General features: G+C 37.7%; 2 pseudogenes; one reads left to right on the forward strand and one right to left on the reverse strand.

The window, feature by feature from the left end:
- The first annotated feature begins 505 nt into the window (after positions 1-505).
- Positions 506-8,162, forward strand: LOC122146461 (annotated as a pseudogene).
- Positions 8,163-9,277: 1,115 nt separating this feature from the next.
- On the reverse strand, positions 9,278-10,976 carry LOC122146352 (annotated as a pseudogene).
- Positions 10,977-14,674: the final 3,698 nt, after the last annotated feature.

Genomic DNA, 14,674 nt, shown 5'->3' on the forward strand with positions numbered 1-14,674 from the left:
ATCCAGGAATTTAGATTGGCTTTTGTTTTAGTGCTATTTTGTATTTTATTAGGCTGGGAAAAGGAGGGAATGTGTTTGCGTTGGCAGGAGCATTCAAGTTTTTTGCATGTCTATGTGCGTGTAGTCTCGCGTAGCCAGACCTTCGGACTGAAGGTCTGGAATTCATGGCAGCTTTCATTGGCCAAGGCCCGCCCATGAGGCCGTTTGACCGACATGTCAAACAGCCAATCACAGTTCGTTTCGTTCAGCGTCACGTTTCAGGGGCGTGGAAATGTTGCCACAATAACAGACCGGTGTGCAAAACTCTTGGACATATTTTAAAGATTCTATGCCGTGAACTTTAAATATTTCACATACTTTTGAAAATCCAGCGTTTAGTTGATCCTGATAAGTGCTCGTCGTCAGAGTTGTAAACAAACTTTCTTTTTTCGTGAGGGGGTTTGGCGCCACGGTATCTTTGTTTCCAGGCGGAACGTTAAAGAACGAGACACACACGTCTCGTGGAAATCCTGTAGAATTCAACCAATCTGATGACGACTTTGAGACTCCTGAAGTGTTTCCACTTTTGTGTCCCATATGCATCAGACGTTTAGCCAGCAGTCCGTGGGCGTGATGTCTGAGACTATGCTGCGTTCAAGTCTTGTCGGATACATTGTATTTACGAGTTAAACGCACATGAACGCCACCACAATGTTGTAATTACTAATGGGAAACTCAGAATTTTCTTTAAGCTCCGAGTTTCCGAGTTGGGGGCGTGTCAGTGAGAAGTCTGTTGTTGACGCTAATTTTTTAGTTGAAATTTATAGACAGGATTGCAATATAACAATTAATAAGTTTTCATGCGATACAGATTAAAGTGGCTTCATAAATTATTAAACAAAATTAAAAATGCAAAACACACCTGATGCAAATTCTTTGCTCTTCATTTTCTATAAGCAGAGTTAACAAACCCTGTTGTATTTTCTTGTAATTTATAAAAAAAAGGTACACCGCCATCTTGTGCCGACTAAACTGACTTGAACACACCTGACGTCATAATTACGAATTGTCAACTCGTAAGTACGAACTTCCCAGGAGGACTTGAACGCAGCATAATGTTCGTGTGCGTTTAGGATGGGCTGGGGGTTCAGTAACAGCATTGTGCTGCAGAGATCCATGGGAAATGTTGTATATTCCTGTTGCTTTGCAACCTCTGTGCTCTGGCCAGATAAAAGGAGAGAGAGAGAGAGAGAGAGAGAGAGAGACAGAGAGAATAAGCGTGCACGGGAGCCCGTCTCAGACCCTCGCCTGCTTCACACCCCCTTTTCCTGCACTGAAGAGTGATGTGTTTTCTACAGAGCCTCCTAATGATATTTAACACAACCCAAAGAACTTTCTCAGGCTGTCTGAGGGCTTGATCTGAACCTCTTAGAGACTAAAGTGCTCTGTATGCCGAACCCTAAAGGACAGAGTCTTTTCCCCAGTTATGGGATGCATGTTCTCTTTGCCTCAGGACAGACTGGCCGCTGCAGAGAGGTTAGTCCGGGACAGACGGATGTGTCTTCTGTTGTGATAGATATTTCAGGTGGTATTATGACATTTGTGTAATTACTTTTGCTCTTAGGAATTGCTTATTTTCTTAACAGTGCAACACATTGTTGTATGAGTGGTGTGCAAAAAGTTTTTAATTTTCATTTGCACAAAGGCATGACTATTTTGTGGAATGTCTTGTGAAATTCTGCATGGATTCTTTGTGAAAAGGGGATAATTTTTTCTTTATTTTGGAGCTATAAACAATATATAGGGGTAGAATCTATTGTTTTGCCAGTGCAACGATGGTTGTGTTTAGTCATTTGATAGTTTGATTATATACCCTAACCCTGATATATGTTTTTGAAAGAAACCTCTTTTACTCACCAGGGCTGCGTTAATTTGATCAAAAATGCTGTAAAAACTGTAATATTGTGAATATCATTACAATATAAAATGACTTATTTTATTATATTTTAAATGTAGTTTATTCCTGTGATGACAATGCTGAATTTACATTCTAAGATGCTGACAGTTGTGCTGCTTTTTTTTCAGGATTTTTGATGAATAGAAAGTAAAACAAATAAAAAATAAAAAAAATTGAAAAGAGTAGAAACTGAGAGATTATTATATCAAACTTACAATGTTCAAGTAAGGTTTTTGCACTTAGCAGACTACTTTCTGTTCTTTGTTGAATTAACATGAAAATATGTTGTTTTATTAGTTGTAATGAACAATGACTGAAAGCAGACGTGTTCTAATGCTGTGGTGCTCTCAGAGGGGTATGAACTTCAGGAAGTTCTCCTGTGTGGAAAAGGCTGAGAAATTAATGGCTCAATCCTCTATTCAATACCAAAAGAATTGGTCTGGCATGCCTTTTCTCATGTGTGTTCTTTCTTTCTTTTTTCTTGTTTTCTTCTTTTTCTTTATAGATCACCGCCAATACCTGAGACCAGCTTTATTGAGAAAATGAAGAAAACGGTGAGATTTTCAGGAACATTTTATTACCATAGTACTTCAGTCAAATTCTAAAAAGTTGAAATAATTGGTGAAAATTTCACCCCATTGAACAATGAAAAAAAGTTCCATTATGTGTGATTTCTATACCTTCCCATTCTAGAACCGAAACGTTGTGGTGTTCTATGGATCCCAAACAGGGACTGCTGAGGAATTTGCTAACAGGCTGGCGAAAGATGCCCATCGCTATGGCATGAAAGGCATGGCTGTGGACCCGGAGGAATATGACATGGTACTTTCACCATTATTTCCTCCTGAATGAACACAAACAAAAAAAAATCAATCAAACAACATAACAAAATAATACTACACAATCCTTTTGATTTTTGTCATTATAATCTCCCATTCGCAGTCCGAGCTGTCTAGACTAAAAGAGATTCCTAATTCCATGGCTGTGTTCTGCATGGCAACCTATGGAGAGGGAGACCCCACAGACAATGCTCAGGAGTTCTATGATTGGATGCAAGGGACTGATGATGATCTAGAGGGGGTCAATTTTGCTGTGAGTAATAATCCAACATCAGAAAAGTGCAGAAAGATAATTTGTTTCTTTTTGTGAGTAATTTCTGTGGTGAGTAAATGGAGCTCAAGAGATTGCATGGGGCAACCTCCAAAATTCCTGGCCTTTTTATGGAGTGGTACCTATTTCCTGGGCAGTCAGTTAAGTTCTTAACGAGCCTGAGCCTGAGGCTGTTCCATAGTTAAGGGGCCCATGGAATCCTCATCAGTTCTCTCTCACCAAATGGAAACATCTGGCCTAGCCAAACAAAGCTAGAGCTCCATCCAGGTGGAACCTCTCTCTTAGTGGGACTCTCTCAGAAGGAACCCTATCACTAGATCTTCTGTATCTTTTGATTCTAGAGACATAGGTGTCCCAGACTCCTTAAGTTGGACCTGTATCCTGGAAGAAAGCCTTGTGGTTTCAGTCTGGAGTCCTCAGATTCTTTTATGTGGCTGTGGTGGGACAGCGTGATAAAACATGTGGTTGGAAACATCACTGCTATGCCTCTTCAGTGTTATATGACTAGATAGGCAGAGGAGGATAAAAGGAGCAAAGATCTTGCAGACAAATGCATAATTCATTTGCATTTTAGTCCAATGCATTGAAATCAATTTTAATCATAAATGTTTTTTGTTCTCCAAAAGTCATTATTTAATTTAATTTCCATTTCAGTTTGCCAAAGCTTTGAAGTAAATGGACCATTTTGGAATAAAAAGTTCTTTTTCTAGGCATTTTCTAGATTTTTTTCCCTCAATAAAATGTTTAGTATCTCAGTATCTCAGTTTCACAGAATTATAATTTATTAAAGAAAAAATTAAAATTAAAACCTAAAACCATATAAAACACAAAACACACATTTCAAAAATAAAATAAAATTTTAATTCTATTAGTCGATATTAAGCCTTTAAGGTATTGTATGTGTTGATTTTCTCCATTCTGTGTCTTATTAACTACTTGCAGAAACTGAATGATTAATTTTTGTGCTCATTTTCTTAGGTATTTGGTTTAGGAAATAAAACATATGAGCATTTCAATGCCACAGGCAAGTACACGGACAAGAGGCTTGCTGAACTTGGGGGAAAAAGGGTCTTTGACCTGGGCCTCGGGGATGACGACAGCAAGTGAGTAAATAAAACCTTCAGATTGGAACAGAAAAAATGGATGAATCATTGCCTGTCCGGATTATTTAATCTTAAATCATTTGTAGCTTGGAGGAGGATTTTATCTCTTGGAAGGAGCAGTTTTGGCCTGCGGTATGTGAGTTCTTTGGAGTGGAGGCCAATGGAGAAGACAGCAGGTATTATTTTTATTTTATTTTTTATTCTCCATGTGCTTGTCTTGTGATTTAATCACACTTTTTACAATTTCTTGTATTGGTAGGTAACAAATTGTCAAATTTAAAAGAGCAGAGCTGTGTCAGATTGTCTAATTCAAACGTGATGTTTATCTGACTGTTATTTTGTGGCCACACAACACATGCAGTATCTCATCTCCATATTAGAGGAACCAAATCCATTTATCATGTTCTTCCATAACAAAAACCTCTCCTGTCCTGCTTTGAAGAGGTTTTTGCATCTTATTAAACATCATAGGTGTTTTGAAGACTTTAAATGCTGGCTTGGATGAGATCTCCAAATTCTTTTTGTGTTCTTTCAGCATTCGGCAGTTTGAACTGGTAGTTCACAATGACATCAATATGAATCAAGTTTACACCGGAGAGATGGGGCGGCTCAAAAGCTTTCAGACACAGAAACCGTGAGTTCATCCCTTTCAACTAAGTGATTATATGACACTGATTGGCATTTTAAAAGATCACTCCTGAGCTGAGAGTTAATTTGAGGCTTCTATCATTAAGAAGTAAGTTAAATGACCTTCAATTTCAGTTATTTAGTTGTAAATTACTTTTTCTTTTAGGATTAGCTAGAGTCTGATGTTTTAAATGATATACTGAAATGTTATACTAAAGCGTTTGATCTAATTGCATTGTTATTCATTTGATTTGTGTAGACCGTTTGATTCAAAGAATCCTTTCCTTGCACTTGTCTCTGTTAACCGTAAGCTGAACAAAGGAGGAAACCGGCACTTGATGCACATCGAGTTAGATATCATGGATTCTAAAATCAGGTATGCGTAACAATTGACTTGTTGGGTGCATCTCATGAAAACATTTTCAGGTCACATTTTACCCTAACAACAACAGGGAAAAAAAATGTAGAAAGAAAATTAAACTTGGTTTCATTTTTTTTATTTAAAAATTATATTGTATTTCATAATATAAATAAAATTTTATTATATACAAATAAATTTATTCTACTTTATATTAAATATAATTTCTTTCCTTCTTTTGTTTTTAGGGTGTAATATAGTCCATGTTCTTGATAGTTTTAATTCAGTTTTAGTTCATGACATTTGAGTTATATTGTTACTTAAAAAAAAAAAAAAAAAAATTTAAATAAATTATAAAACTGTTTAAATAAATTAAAGTATATATTCATGCAGTGTCCAGTTTTTTTTAATATCCACATATTAATCAGTTGATTACCAAACTTGGCAGATATGATGCTGGAGACCATGTTGCTGTTTACCCCATAAATGATGCAGTGGTGGTCAGTAGAATAGGAGAGAGACTTGGAGTAGATCTTGATGCTGCAATCTCACTCAAAAATCTGGATGGTATGTTCTAATATCTGAAATTCATATTGTGTAATTAAACATATCAGAATATGTTTTTATTCATATTATAACATGCTATGGTTGCTAATGGTGTTTCAATTCTGCAGAGGAATCCAATAAAAAGCATCCGTTCCCCTGTCCAACCACACACCTACCGCACAGCACTGAGCCATTACCTAGATATCAACAAACAAACACGCAAAAAACGTGCTGTATGACCTGGCACAGTACGCTTCTGATCCTCAAGAACACAAGAGAACATGCGCAAGATGGCGTCAGCTTCACCTGAAGGAAAGGTTAGGATCACATCATAATCACTGACGTAATCCTAGTCTACAGTAAAACTTGAATATTTTTATTCACCCATCTGATTGGTCCTTTAAGGCTTTGTATCAGAGTTGGGTTTTGGATTCTGAGAGGGAACATATTGGCTATTTTAGGAGGATCTACCTTCCCTGATCCCTCCTATAGACCACCTGTGTGAGCTCCTTCCCCGACTTCAGGCTCGATACTATTCCATCGCCTCCTCCAGCAAGGTAAAACACTGCAGTTCTTGATATTATACCTTGAATTAAAAAACTTTTGAGGTTGACACAGACTTTGTTTCGCCCTCATGTCAGGTCCATCCAAACTCTATCCACATCTGTGCTGTGGTGATCGAGTACACCACCGAGACAGGAAGAGTCTACAAGGGTGTGGCCACTAACGGCTTTAAGAACAAAGAAGTGACCGAGAACGGCCACAAGCACACCGTTCCCATGTATGTTTAGGAGATCCCAATTCCGCCTGCCGTTCAAAACCCAGTAATCCTGTAATCATTGATTGGCCTGGCACTGGCATCGCCCCCTTCATGGGCTTCACCAGGAGAGAGCATGGCAGAAGGAACAAGGTGAAGCTCGAAACTTGCTTTGACACACAACTTGTGAGTAATAATATAGCGAAGGTATCTCACTCAGATTTTTGCAGGGAAGGATGTTGGTGAGACGATACTTTACTTTGGTTGTCGCCATAAGAATGAGGACTTCCTGTACCAGCAGGAACTGGAGGAGTTTTGAGAGGGTGGGTGTGCTGACACAGCTTAACATTGCCTTTTCCCAGAGACCAGGGAGCGCAAGGTGAGTGACTTAGGGATGCACTGAAATTAAAACTCTGGCCAGTAACTAAATTATTTTCATGTTATGGCTGCAAATTAATGATATTAAAATTACATATTATATATGCAAAAAAAACCTATATTTGTTTATATTGTATAATGGATATTCATTTTGAGACGTGCTTAATGTTATGTTTAACAGTGTTATTAAATTAGTAGTGTTTTAAAAAGTTAACTTGAGGACTGTGACAGAAGACAGCAAATCTAATACAAATAAAAAAAAACTAGGAATTACACTTTTTCAAAAATCCATATATGCTTTTATATAATGGCTGCTGAAAATTAGGAGTAAATTACTTTTTAAAACATATTACAATCATATTTCACAATATTACAGTTTTTGCTGTAAATTAATAATTAATTAATTGGGATCTAATTAAAAATCTTACCATATTGGAAAACTATATATATTTTTTTAATCCAAATTTAAAAATGCATATTATTATAATTATAATTATTATTATATTAAGATGCATAATATTACTATTATTTTTTCCCACTTATTCATCTTAAACAAACCAATATGACTGGTCCTCCAGCATTATCATAATAGACTAATAGTTTTTCACAATATTAAAGAGTTCCATTTTTAAGAGTAATTCTGTGGACTGTGCTGTTGTTTTTACAGATCTATGTGCAACATCTTCTGAAGAAAAACAAGGAGCAGTTGTGGAAGCTCATTCATTCAAATAATGCCCACATCTACGTTTGTGGGTAAGAACCAGAAGTTGCTTCTATCACAGATGAATAACATTCTTATGAATCCGCACTAATAGTTAACTGGCAGGATTTCAGTAGAACAATAAACAGCCTGAAATAATTATAGTGCTTCCCTATAATTATATGATTTTGCTTGCATAAAGTGGTCAATACTGCCATTCACCAGTATCATATTGTATCTTTAAAAACCACAGCATCTCTTTCCAGCAGCATTTTTGCTTGCATATGTAATGAGAATATGTGTCCTTGCAGAGATGCACGTAACATGGCTCGGGACGTGCACACGGCCTTCTATGAGATTGCAGAGGCAGGTGGGCGGCCTGACGCACACTCAAGCTGTGGACTATTTCAAGAAGCTGATGACCAAGGGCCGTTACTCACAGGATGTTTGGAGCTAAGCTAACTGATAAACCAATGTTTGCCACTTTACCTCAAACCATCATTTCTCCAAATGCTAGAGCTAAAACATTAATCAAGAATGTGTCTGGACTGATTTATAGTTTATATAATAGAATTCTGATGAAAGATACCGCACTCCCCACATTACACAAACGCACGGTTTAAACATTCTTCCTTTAGATGAGTTTTATGATATTCAACCTACTGCAACAGGAAACTGATATGACTGAATTTGTATTGGATGTTCATGTACTGTATATGCAAATGTAGGTCAAAGATGCAAAATTCTCTCTTTTTTGAGCGAGGCCTTATAAAGAATATTCATATAAATTTTGTCACTCTTTCTATTGTTTTATCTCTTTGTGAAAAAACTGCAAGTATCATTTTGTGACGTACTGTAAAACACTAGATTTTGTTTTTGTGACACTGTATCAAAACAGGAAATTAACATTTTAGGTCAGTTGTGTTTTTTTGATCATGTGATGTTTGTTCATTCCCTTATTTCTTGCTGTTTCAAGATGTTCTGCCACTCTTTTTGTACATTATTTCACACTAATGTTAAGTAGCAGCTGAATGAGTAATTATGCAATCAACATGACTCCCATCAATGAGTGAAGTGTTACATTCTGTTAGTCAGTTTTTTAAAGGTTTAGCAAACTGGTCAGGTGTTACTGGTCATAGGAATATATTAAATATACGTATTTTCCTAACATTTTAACAGGTGCATTTATTAAAAGAAAAGTAAGGTCTTTAATTTTTTTTAAGGATTTTCTTGATTGGTATGTCTTTTCCACTGATTTCTACTTATGATTATAGAATTGACTCCTCAATTCATCCCCCTAGTGAGCCAAAGCTGCAATTGCATCAAAATGCTCAGCATTGTGGTTTTAAAATGAGACAAGCTTGCATTTGTTAAATTTTAAAACTTAATGCATTAATATTGCTTGGACATCATTGTGATGTCAGATGATTTGTGCAATTATGATCTTAGTCATACAATGTTTGACAAATAAAGAATTTGCACAAACACTGTCTGGCCTCAAAATGTGATGTTTAAAAAAATACTGCAGTAATATAAACTGGCTAAAGAATTTATTAAAACAAAAATGTTTTACTCAATTCAGTTTTAATTTAAGGTACAAAATGTTATGTAGCAAAACAGCAACTGTATAAAATTAAAAACAAGTTAAACATCATCCAGGTTGCAAAATTGCACATCTGGAACAGTTTGAATTCTAGGAACAAGACTTAAGGTATCAGAAGAAAGAACAAACAAAAAAACCTGCAGATAAGGCATCAAATCTCTAGGATGACAAAGGCACAGAGGCTCCAGGAGGAGTTGTGGGAAAGACAGGCACTCCAGACTTTGGCTGTGAGATCGGAGGTGTAAATGGCACTCCTGGCTGAGGTAGTTTAGTGAAGGGCTGTCCTGTCAGGTTAACTGGAGGCCTGAACTGATGCTGAGCGTATGGGGACATGGGCATCCACGGGCTGCCGGTGTGATGGCTGTGCCCATGATGATGTCCATGGCTATGGCTATGACTATGACCGTAATTGTGACCAATGCCCACTCCAGCGTAAGGCGATGTAAATGTGTATTGCTGTTGAGGATACAGTGAAACCGGGCCAACCATCAAATGTGTTAGGAAGGCGTCCTGTAACTTGACCATTGACAGCATTCACTGGAGCGTAGGCCTGGAAAGGGTACGAACCTGGTGGAGCGTCTCTGGAATTACAGATATTTTTAAAGGCAGAAAATACACTGAGAAAAAATCAAAACATGTATTGGTTTTAGGGATAGTCCACCCAAAAATATGACAATTCTATCATCATTTACTCACCCTCATGTCTTTTTTTTTTTTTTAAACTGTGTGACTTTTCTTCTGAGAAACATAAAAGAAGATTTTCTGAAGAAGAATGTTGGGAACCAAACTGTTTGGGTTCCCATTGACTCCCATTTCAATTTTTGTCCAACTTAAGGCAACAGGAATCAAATCTGTTTGATTACCAACATTATTCAAAGTTTTTGGGTGTACTATTTTTTTTAAAGACCTGCATAAATAAAATCAATAACCTCCATATAGAACCAACTGACACAATCTCAAAATAAATGTTTCTCAAATTCTTTTAAACAGTCTCTGTTAAACAGGCTTTCATTAATTAAACAGGCTTTGCCACAAATATCAACAAATACATAATGCTAAATTGATACCAGTAATAACCAATAAAAAAAAGCCTGAAATGCATCATCCAGCTGCTCAAGATGAGGAAGATAAATTATGCATTCTTAACCTTTTTCATATTGCAATATGACACCATAAAGTGAACAATACGGCGACCACTTGTCATTGTGGCATTGATTACTCATGTGAGGTCAAGTGGCTTTTTTGCGCTCTACGGTCGATGCAGGGATAAATTGGACAACCCAGGTATGTGCTTTAGCAAGCGAAAAGGGAACTTCTTCTCCAAGACAGAAGCTCTAGATTCTGACATCTCTAACAATGAAAACCACCCCATTACATCTAAAGTACTAAGTTAACGAATAGATTAAAAATACACTATCACTGATTAAACTACATCATAGGATTGTCAACTTCAAAATCAAGGTCTGTAGTATGAAAGAAAAAAAAAACTGAAGTATTCTATACATTTAAGAATAAGGATACGTACAATTCCAGTAACAATGGCCAGGACGTTGCAAAGGAAGACAGTGTTTGGAAAGAACAGGCTTATAATTATTAGAATTATCCAGGGGAGAGATGCAGTAGGCACACTGACACCCATTATATACGCCTTCCGCATAACAGAATTGATGGTCATCATTCCCAGGACAGACAGAGCTACTGGGACGAGCCCGTTTACTGAGCTCCTATTGGATGGGGAGAAGAGCAGTGATTCCAGCAGCACATGAAGGAGTCCACTGATGGACGACAGCAGCAGTGACCGGAAGAGGAATCTGACCGTTCCGATCCCTCGCTCCAGCCCACTACAGTGAAGCACCATCAGGACGGCACTTAGGAACAAAAGCATATTCTTGTGGTAGAGGAAATAGGGGAAGAGTTTGTAGACTGTGAAGAGAGGGGACAAAATTAAAGGGGTCCTATTACGGTTTTTCACTTTTTCAACTTTAGAAAGTCTGTAATGTTGCTGTTTGAGCATAAAAAAGTTCTGCAAAGTAACAAAGCTCAAAGTCCAATTCAAAAGGAGATATTTTATTTAACAAAAATCACTTTTCAAAACCTACAACGAACGACTCGTTCACACACTCTCCCAAAACGCCGGATCCATGTGGACGAAACGCCTATCCGATACAAAATGTATGTGTATACAGCGAAGCGCGTCTCCGTGTGGACAGGCAGTTCTTTTGACAGGGTTTGCTTGACTGTTGTTTCCAAACAGGTTTCTCAAACACACCCCGATCTTCCAGCTAATCCCACCTTGATTGGCTAAAATACATGAAAACAGAGGCGGGGCTCTCTCTCGTGAAGCCAACAATGAAGTGTCTTAAATTGTAATTCGTCAGCTGGCCACTAGAGGCTGGCTGCAAAAGGGAGTCAGTCCCATAGACTCCCCATGTTAAAATGACCAACTTTACTATGGAGACAGATAAGTCTCAAATATAATTCACGCAAAAAACATGATTCACACATGCATAGACAATTTCACATGCATGAAACCTAATTCACGTACACACAAAAAAAATTCACGTGCGTGAAAAAAAAATATATATTCACAAAAAGCAATTCACATGCGCAAATAAAATTATATATTCATAAAATACATTTCACAAATGCAAAAACAAATTCGTAGATATACAACTGTGCACAAAAACCTTTGAATGTTTAAAATGTACGAGTGTCTGAATGTACAAATCGTCATTTACTATGAATCCACTCGGATTTGTGTGTGTGTTTTTGAGACTTTCCTGGCAGAGCTCTCTTCCCACGTGGGTCTGTCGTACTCTTTAGCCAATCAGATGCGAGCTTAACATTCAACCAATCATATCATAAGCCACCGAGAGTGCATTCAGAAGCTCGCAGGCAATCGGGAGACGTCAAGAGAGAAGCCCATAGAAGCCCTGGCATTACATTTTAAAATACTATACAAAATAATTAATCAGAATACTTCTGCTCACTCACGCCAAAGAACTCCCCGCTCAAGCTCGCCGTCTCTGCAAGATTAACGATGGCAGTTTGCATGCACAGCTACTAGAAGATTTACATCTGTCAGACAGGTTGCTGACCGTCATCAAGCTTAGTTTGAGTCTGCGCGTCAGAAACGGAAGTTCTAAAAATTGCTAAAAATGGGCTTCACTTGTCTCAATTGAGTTCCAATTGGGTCGCTGTGTCCATTTCTTTTTACTGTCTATGGGATTATTGATGTAAAGGCTTAATTTCCGTTCTAATTAATCCATATTGCGCAAAAGGTGCGCAGAATCGTGCTCCTTGAATGCACTCTCAGTGGCTTATGATATGATTGGTTGAATGGTAAGCTCGCATCTGATTGGCTAAAGAGTACGACAGACCCACGTGGGAAGAGCGCTCTGCCAGGAAAGTCTCAAAAACACACACCACACAAATCCGAGTGGATTCGTAGTAAATGACGATTTGTACATTCAGACACTCGAACATTTTAAACATTCAAAGGTTTTTGTGCACAGTTGTATATCTACGAATTGTGTTTTGCATTTGTGAAATGTATTTTATGAATAATATTTTTTATTTTGCGCATGTGAATTGCTTTTTGTGAATATATATTTTTTTTCACGCACGTGAATTTTTTTTGTGTGTACGTGAATTAGGTTTCATGCATGTAAAAATTGTCTACACATGTGTGAATCGTGTTTTTTGCGTGAATTATATTTGAGACTTATCTGTCTCCATACTTTACAGCAGAAAAAAATGTTTACAGCCTGGTTCAAAAAATTGTTTTGGTCTATATAGCTAATTTTGCCCTTCATGACAACTGTGAGAGGGGTGATTTTTTTTTTTTATAACTCATCCGTTTAAATTCTGCATAATTAAGGGCGTGGCCACTTGAGTGACAGGTAGGCTACATTGCCACTGATGACACTGCCGTCAAGCTAGGTTGGTGTGGTTTCAGGAACCAGCTCCCACCTCTTTGCCCATTTTCGATTAACCGGGAGTGAGGCGCGATGATGTGCTGCCAAGATGGCAATGGCCGCCTCCACCCACTTTGAGCTTCAAAAGCGCTCTTCGGAAGCCTACGGGTGACATCACGGACACTATGTCCAGACCCTGGTCTCAATGTGCCTACTTATACTACGCCCTTAAAGTATGTACTCTTTTGGTGAAGAAAAAGTACACACCTTTGAGTGTGTAGTAGAAGAGTAGGCAAGCTTTGGGACATGGACCCTGTCACTGTAAATTGGCCTGTCAGTCATCTTGTTACAGTTAACATCCTCCACATTTCTTTTTATTTAACTTCCTACCGTACTGGAGAGAAAAGAAGTAGCTCGTTGATCTGTCGGTCACGGGTCTTTCATGCGGAGAACTCTGCTCATGTTTTCTGCATAATGATGCATTTAAAAGTTAACAACCAAATGGATGTTTATAAAAGTTCAACTTGCTCTTGCAGATGAAATATAACATGGATAACAATAAATAAATATTTTTTTACTAGGTTAAATGTTGATTATTAGTAACTCAAACCCCTTTTTGTTAACCTCTCTACCTAACCGTCGATCACGTGCATCCGCCACATTTGTAGTTTTTCTAAAGCGTTTTATTCATGTTTGTAGTTCTGGACCGAATCCTTCGCCAAAGCGCAATGGATTGTGGGCAATTTTAGCCATTGTAGTGTGCATGGATCCACACTTCAAAAATCGACCTGAAAAGACCATCCGGGGACTTTTGGTATACTCTTTTCAACATACTATGCTTTGGGCAGTGCCGGCCCTACCTAATAAGTGATATAAGCGGCTGCATAGGGCCCCCGTGGCCACCAGGGGGCCCCATGTCAGGAGTTCAGACAGCAATCACGGGTGTAAGGCCAGATGATGGGGGAGCAACAGCAGAGCTAAGCTGGAGCGTTTTCTGAAGCTGTACTTCCGTAGGAATGAATTAAAAATGTTCGTGGACACGCAATGTAAAGCGAAACTAAAAATGATGTGCGTGCATATTCAAACGCAATTTCAATACCAGCAGTTTGAGAGCGGCTGCGGCTCCCTGATGCATGCAAATTAGGCTGCGTACAATATCTAGGCTGTAATTAGTATGCACACTATAATAGGATTTGTTATAAGTTATTATAAGTTATCCTTTTTAGTTTCATTATTATTATTATTTTACATTTTTGAGCTAAATCTCAAAATTTTCCTATGGTGTGACTGTCTCAAGGATGTTCAATAAATTACAACTAAAAGAAAAGTTAAAATTGAGAAAAGCATACAATTGTTAATAAATACCTCAGACATAATTTTACTTTAATTTAAAGTGTCTATTTTAGTAATTGGCAATCATTTTTTCATACATATATTTCTAACAGCATATGAACTTGATACATTATGTCACTGAAAACGTTGTCCTCCGGTGTGACACCATATCCTGATTTTAAACTCCACAGACAACTTTAATTAGTTGAAGGGCCAGAGTAGTGTTTTACAAAAAAGTGTTTTTACTGCATATGCATTTTTACAGCGTAGGATGTGTACATTGGGATGGGATGCGGGTGGTTAGGTG

This window comes from Cyprinus carpio, chromosome A10 (assembly GCF_018340385.1).
Source record: "Cyprinus carpio isolate SPL01 chromosome A10, ASM1834038v1, whole genome shotgun sequence".
In the NCBI taxonomy this organism is placed as follows: Eukaryota; Metazoa; Chordata; class Actinopteri; order Cypriniformes; family Cyprinidae; genus Cyprinus; species Cyprinus carpio.